This window comes from Megalopta genalis, unplaced genomic scaffold (assembly GCF_051020955.1).
Source record: "Megalopta genalis isolate 19385.01 unplaced genomic scaffold, iyMegGena1_principal scaffold0091, whole genome shotgun sequence".
In the NCBI taxonomy this organism is placed as follows: domain Eukaryota; kingdom Metazoa; phylum Arthropoda; class Insecta; order Hymenoptera; family Halictidae; genus Megalopta; species Megalopta genalis.
This window is the reverse complement of record NW_027476160.1, coordinates 182,501-190,000: the sequence shown is the minus strand read 5'-3', so window position 1 is coordinate 190,000 and position 7,500 is coordinate 182,501. Positions and strand designations below refer to the sequence as shown.

The 7,500-nt window shown below is 54.9% G+C and overlaps 1 pseudogene; it reads left to right on the top strand.

Moving 5' to 3' along the window:
* Positions 1–7,500, top strand: part of LOC143262130 (large subunit ribosomal RNA) — a 12,135-nt pseudogene that overhangs the window by 2,123 nt on the left and 2,512 nt on the right.

Here is a 7,500-nt window from a genome sequence, read left to right as displayed (position 1 = left end):
GCGAAAGGGAATCCGGTTTCTATTCCGGAACCCGGCAGCGGAACCGCATACCATTCGGGCCCTCGTAAGAGTGTTCGTCGGGGTAACCCAAAATGACCTGGAGACGCCGTCGGGAGATCCGGGGAGAGTTTTCTTTTCTGTATAAGCGTTCGAGTTCCCTGGAAACCTCTAGCAGGGAGATAGGGTTTGGAACGCGAAGAGCACCGCAGTTGCGGCGGTGTCCGGATCATCCCCTCGGACCTTGAAAATCCAGGAGAGGGCCACGTGGAGGTGTCGCGCCGGTTCGTACCCATATCCGCAGCAGGTCTCCAAGGTAAAGAGCCTCTAGTCGATAGATTAATGTAGGTAAGGGAAGTCGGCAAATTGGATCCGTAACTTCGGGATAAGGATTGGCTCTGAGGAGCGGGGCGTGTCGGGCTTGGTCGGGAAGCGGGTCTGGCTGACGTGCCGGGCCTGGGCGAGGTGAACGGCTCTCGTGGCTGGGATCCGAGCTCGGTCCCGTGCCTTGGCCTCCCGCGGGACGGTGATGCGTAATATAGACCTCTTGTTAGGTCCATTAGCCTCTCCCGTCCTAGTCGCACAGGTACCTCCTCGTGGTTCCCGACGGTAACGTGATGTATTGTTTGGACCTGTCCATTCAGTGCATTGCGGCTAAATTCTGTGCGACACGACGTGCTGCCTAGCAGTAATGAGCCGCTGTAAGGGTGCAGCCCACCCAAATGGCCTGCCTTCGCGCTAATGTGGCGGCGGCTCTAGTCACTTTGAGGGAGGCATGTTATGGGTCATGGGGTTGCCACCCCCATGGCTCTATTGTCGTAGGCCCGAAGAATCAAAAGAAAGATTATGGGTCAAGTGACCCATTGTCGGCGGGCCCTCGGGCCACTCGGATCGCCGACCCTACGACAGCGGCCACAGTGGATCGGAATGTTTGTCCGACGACCTCGAGAAATAAACCCAACCAGTCCAGTAACGACGCACAACATCCTGCGTCGCGGGGGGCACTACATCCATGTCCCCATTGTTCGCGATCCTTTCCCACTTCCATCGGGTTAGGGGTCCATGTGAGGAGAGCTCATCCAGACGAGGCCAACCAACGAGTGCAGGTGGCGGTAAAGAAGGTTAGGTGGACTCAGGAGGAGACTGAGATGGTGGCGGCGGCTGAGGCGCTTGCGAGTGTGCAGGGCAACGTCAAATTTATGAACGAACATCTGCTGACGGTCTTCGACAATAAATTCAGTCTTGATCGACTGAAGGGCCTCAGAAAGAAATTGACGTATAAAGCTCTTGTTACACAGAAGATCGGTGTATGCCGCGAGCGTGGAACTGCCGTTGAGTCTCAACCTTCAACCTCCAGTGTCACTCAACATCACGACACAAGTCATCGACAGGCGGATTCGCCTACTCCTGTTCAGGAGCACTCTGCGTCGGCACAGCAACATCAGTGCCAATATATTGACGCTATCCGTAAGCTGATTGATCCGGCCGAAAGGGTGAAATCCCATGAAGCGGAGGAACTCGTAAGTCTTGCGAGAACGGTTCTTAATCGAGAACCAATAACACCGAGTGCTTGTTGTCGATGGCTTCAACGAGTCTTTCCGACGCCTTCTGCGAAAGTAAAGGAGCGGAGAACACCACTGCTCCGGCCACCTAAAGCTGCGCCTGCCGGGCCCGTGCCGAGGTGGAGACTGAGGAGAAGGGAGTATGCGGCCATGCAGGAACTCTGGAAGAAGGACATGTCTCGCGCGGCCAAGCTTGTACTGGATGGCCCGGTGCAGGCTCAAACACCAACCGTTGGCGAGATGGTGGAGTACTGGACACCTATGCTCACCAGTCCTTCTGTCCCCATTGAACACCTTCATCCAGTTCAGGAAAGGGATGACCTGCATTGGATCGCTGAGCCGGTTCGTGGCCATGAGATCCAGGCCAATGAGATCCCGCTCTCCTCGGCATCGGGTCTCGATAACATCTCGAGCAGGCAATGGAGGAGTGTGCCAGTAGTTCTAAGAACCTTATTTTATAATGTCATCCTTGCGGTAGGGGCATTTCCATCTGAGCTCCTCATCAGCAGGACGGTATTTATCCCTAAGAAGGACGGAAGCTCAACACCATCCCAGTTCCGTCCTATAAGTGTGGCTTCAGTCGTCGTTCGTCAGCTGCATAAAATCTTGGCGGTGAGATTGGCAAAAGCCGGTCTCATCGATGAGCGGCAACGAGGAGTACACGATGGCTGTGCTGAGAACGTGCTTGTACTATCAACTGCCCTTCGTGACGCACGGAGCTGCTTAAAGCAGCTTCACGTTGTGTCCTTAGATGTGGCCAAGGCGTTTGACAGCGTTAGTCACCATGCCATAACATCGGCACTAAGGGGATTGGGACTCCCGGAGCTCTTTGTGAGGTACATAACAGCGACGTACCGTAATAGCCGAACCGTGCTTCAGGTCCGTGGAGAGACATCGGATCCGATCCGGGTAGCGAGGGGTGTGCGGCAGGGCGATCCCTTGTCGTCCCTGCTATTCTCGATCGTCATGGACCGGGTGATAAGGGTGTTACCCGAGGAGGTCGGCTATGTTATCAGGGAGCAAAGGGTCAATATACTGGCGTATGCGGATGACCTGATCTTGTTCGCGTCCTCCGTTTCAGGAATGCAGGGCATGCTTCGAACGGCTGAGGAAGAGGCACGAAAGTACGGGTTGGAATTCAACTCCGATAAATGTCTGGCTATGTCCATCCAGATCGCTGGTAAAGAAAAGAAGTACAAGATACTCTCCGCCAGCAAATTTGAGGTCAACGGTCGGTCTATAAAACAACTGGGACCTACCGAGGGCTTCCGATATCTGGGCATTAAGATCTCGCCAATGGGTATTGAAAAACCTGGGGGCAAGCTAGACAGAGAGTTGGCCAATATCACCAAGGCGCCACTCAAGCCTCAACAGCGCCTCAAGATCTTGCGCTGTTTCCTCATTCCGCGTTTTTATCACCAGCTGGTTTTGACAAGATGCCCACTTAAAATCTTGAAGGCATTAGATAAACAGACGCGGCTGGCCGTTCGAAGGTGGTTGCGTCTGCCCAAAGATGTACCACTTGGGTATTTCCACGCCAGTTGCAAGGAGGGTGGACTTGGCATCCCCGCGTTTCGAACATCGATACCGGGTATGATGCACGCCAGGTTAACATCAATGGCGGGGTCCTCCTGTGCGGCTGCAAGAGATGCCTCCCAACATCCGGCAGTTGTGGCAGCGGTTCGACGGGCGGAGAGTGCTCTGACTATCCAAGGTCGGGCGCTCTTCCGGCCTGAGGATCGTGCCAAATACTGGGCATCTTTACTCCATCAGTCTAACGATGGAGGAGAATTGCGTGAGGCTGCTAAAGTCATCGATAGCAGCTCTTGGGTTGACGCCTGTTCTGCGGGGATCCCCGGCAGGGATTACGTGCAATATCACCATGTACGTATTAACGCCCTGCCCACCAGAGTAAGAACATCAAGAGGCCGTCGTGGGAATGGGGCTCCTGTGTTGTGTCGTGCTGGGTGCGCCGTAACGGAGACGGCGGCACACATAGTGCAGGGATGTCACCGGACTCATGGGGGTCGAATACTCAGACACGATGCCATATGCCGAATCGTAGCATTTGGTCTGAGGCAGAGTGGGTGGAGGGTTAGGGAGAATCCGCATTATGTCCTGCAGTCGGGTCTGCAGAAGCCTGATTTGGTGGCCTTTAAGGATGGAGCTGTCAGGGTCATCGACAGCCAGGTCGTTAGCGGTGCGACGTCGCTTAATGATGCACATGCGAGGAAAGTCGCTAAATACGACACCCCGCTGTTAAGGCATCGCGTCGCCCAGGAATTTGGGGTTTTGGCGGAAGCTGTTAGAGTGACGTCGGTCACCATCTCCTGGCGCGGCGTGTGGGCATCGCTCTCGGCTGAATCGATCTCCGCACTAGGACTCAAAGGGCTCTTAAGATCAATAACTACGAGGGCCCTTCAGGGATCGCACACGAACTGGACAAGATGGAATAAGATGACAAACAACATCTGTCATCCGGGTAATAGGGAGGGCGTTGGGTGATCGCCCGATTCACGGCCACTGTAATGGGCAACCTGGGCCCCAACATCGCAAATTCGGCACCAGGAAATAAAGCCGTCCTCCGCCATAACATCTAGGCGTGAGAAGAGAGAGGTTTTTAGTGGGTATAAGGATTCCCACACTACCACGTCGAAGAATTCCGTGGTGTCTATAAAAGATTTTCCTCTCTATAAAAAAAAAAAAAAAAAAAAAAAAAAAAAAAAAAAAAAAAATAGCCAAATGCCTCGTCATCTAATTAGTGACGCGCATGAATGGATTAACGAGATTCCCATCTGTCCCTATCTACTAACCCCGCCTCCACGCGGCGGAGACCGGGCAACGCAAGTCTGTATTTGCGGCAAAAAGGGCTATGGCACCCGCCCTGCCTAGTCCCATCCTTCCCCATCACAGATTCCACCCCATCACGGTTTTGTGGAGCTGAACGGCCGCGGTGCTTGCGTGAGGTGCTTGACACCCGCTACCGTAGCTGGCGAAGCTCCGCTACGCCAACAGCAACATGCCTATCTTCGCTAGACGGGCACCAACCATGTGCAGCCGCCTAGTTACGCCAATAGGCAAAGAATAACCAACATACGCCACCCTAGCACGCTGCATAATCATTGCTGACGTGTAGAAGAAAGGGGGCGAATACATGTGGCAGAGTGCCGTCACTGCGGAGGGCGGTGGCGGGCACCCGCTGCCGCGGTCAAGCGGCAAAGCAAAACCCTCCTAATAACCTTCTATACACAGTTGGAGTAGGTAGCACAGCCTACCCAACTCAAAACAAACTTGAAAACTCCTTACACGGACGACAAGGAGTCAAGACTGGGTCTTCCGTACCCAGCCTAATGAATGTTGAACGAAGGCGGCGATTTACCCACGTTCGGACCCCTCGTAGGTGTTCCGTCGGGGGGTAGGTATTAAAGTTTTTGTGTATGCCAACATGGCGAGGAAACATATCTGCGCCACCTCCGTGGTGGCCAGATTCGCAATAATTGTCCCTATCTACTGGCGGTGGCGGTCTGTGGCCACCCAGGGTTGAGAGGCGACCCCCGAACTAGTCCTCGCGAAGGTTGTTGCTACTACCGAGTCGATGGATGCGTCGACGATGAAGGCATTTTAGACCGTCAGTGCGTCGTACATGTAGTACTTCGCATAATGGCGAGGCCCGAGATTAAGCATGCGGGCTGTGGCGTGTTCATGTACAGCATTGAATATGCTGTACTACTCCTTAGCGGGGGACTGTTGTCACTTGTGGCTGCAGTCCCCCGCGTCACGTTATGCGGTTTTTCTGGTCTAACTGGAATGCCGCATTTTCGTTGTCTGAACACGCCACGAAGCAACACGCCGTCGGATTGAATGTTGCTGCTGAGTCGATAGGTGCATCGGCGATGAAGGCACTCGAGAGACCGTCAGTGCGTTGTACATGTAGTGCTTCGCATAATGACGAGGCCCGTGATTAAGCAAGCGGGCTGTGGCGTGTTCTTGTGCAGTATTGAACATGCTGCACTACTCCCATCCGGGGGACTGTTGTCACTTGTGGCTTCAGTCCCCCGCGTTACGTTATGCGGTTTTTCTGGTCTGACTGGAATGCCGCATTTTCGTTATTTGAACACGCCACAAAGCAACACGCCGACGGAGTGAATGCTGCCGAGTTGACGGATGCATCAGATGCATCGGCGATGAGGGTATTTTGAGACCGCCAGTGCGTTGTACATGTAGTACTTCGCATAATGGCGAGGCCCTTGAACTAAGCATACGGGCTGTGGCGTGTTCATGTACAGCATTGAATATGCTGTACTACTCCCTACCGGGGGACTGTTGTCACTTGTGGCTGCAGTCCCCCGCGTCACGTTGTGCGGTTTTTCTGGTCTGACCGGAATGCCGCATTTTCGTTGTCTGAGCGCGCCACGTAGCAACATGCCGCTGGATCTAGAAATCGGGATGCAACCAATCACCTGGGCAACCCAGGCCGCAAGGGGCAAACGTGCCCTAGCCACACTTGAGCCTCCACGAAAAAGGTACCGCTGGATAGCTCGTGTTCTCAAAACGCAGCGAACCGAACGAAGTGTGGTGGAGAGGAAGAGGCAGCCTCTCCGACTGCTGTCTCCCGCGTGTTTGCCGTGCGTGGCGACCCTTGTCGTCGGAAAAGAGGATCCTGGGATCTGAGGGGGCCCTCTCCTGCGGGTGAGACGTCCCCAACACGTACCTTTGGCCTCTGCTTCGGCTAGATGGGAGGCTGGACGAGAAAAGCAGCCCTGGTCCAGTCAATCGGCTTGGAACGACCATACGCTTCGGCGAGTGGGTTCTGACGGGCGAGGACGCGGGCTGGGTTGAGCAATCGGCCCAGTCAGCAGACTATGTCCGGTGCGTAGCCCTAACCCAGCCTGATGGCGGGTTCCAAAATGTGTGGGTCGGTGGTGGCCGGGGAGCGTACCGGATGAAGGCAAAGATCTAACTATGGGATCTAAATTGAAAGTACAAATTGAACGTTCGAAGTCGGCGGGTCCAGCTCCTACTCGGAGTGAAGCCGTCGCCACAGACGCGGAAGCTACAGCAGCAGCTGTTAGCCCTCCTGCGTCTGCGAAAAAGACAAGGTCCGGGAAGGTGCTGAACATCGCCAATCCTCGTGTGACCTTGGAGAGATGCGTGACACCCACGCGAGCGGTCTCGGTGAAAACCGAGCCCACGGTAGAAGGTACGCCGGACACCGGTAACGTGGAAGTAATCGAACGAGTCGGAGACACGTCACTCGTGAAGGTGCAGTCGGCACCCGAGCGTGCGTAGCCCTAACCCAGCCTGATGGCGGGTTCCAAAATGTGTGGGTCGGTGGTGGCCGGGGAGCGTACCGGATGAAGGCAAAGATCTAACTATGGGATCTAAATTGAAAGTACAAATTGAACGTTCGAAGTCGGCGGGTCCAGCTCCTACTCGGAGTGAAGCCGTCGCCGCAGACGCGGGAACTGCAAATGCAGCTGTCAATCCCCCCGCGTCTGTGAGAAAGACAAGATCCGGGAAGGTGATTAATATCGCCAATCCTCGTGTGATCTTGCAAAGATGTGTGACTCCCACGCGAGCGGTCTCGGTGAAAACCGAGCCCACGGTAGAAGGTACGCCGGACACCGGTAACGTGGAAGTAATCGAACGAGTCGGAGACACGTCACTCGTGAAGGTGCAGTCGGCACCCGAGCGTGTCGAGGACCCTACTGGTGACGGTTGGCAAACCGTCACCAAAAAGTCAAAGCGAGCCAAGCCGGGCGCACCCACCGGCAAGGCCGCAGTAAACCGGGCCAGGAGACCGAAGGGGACGTTCTCCGGGCAGAAGGTACGGCCTCTCGATCTCGTAAGAGACGAAGCCTTTAGGCGAGTGTCCGAAATACGGACCTTTTGCTTTCGACCTGAGTCGAAAGTCAATAAGGAGTCCGGGTCAAAGATACTC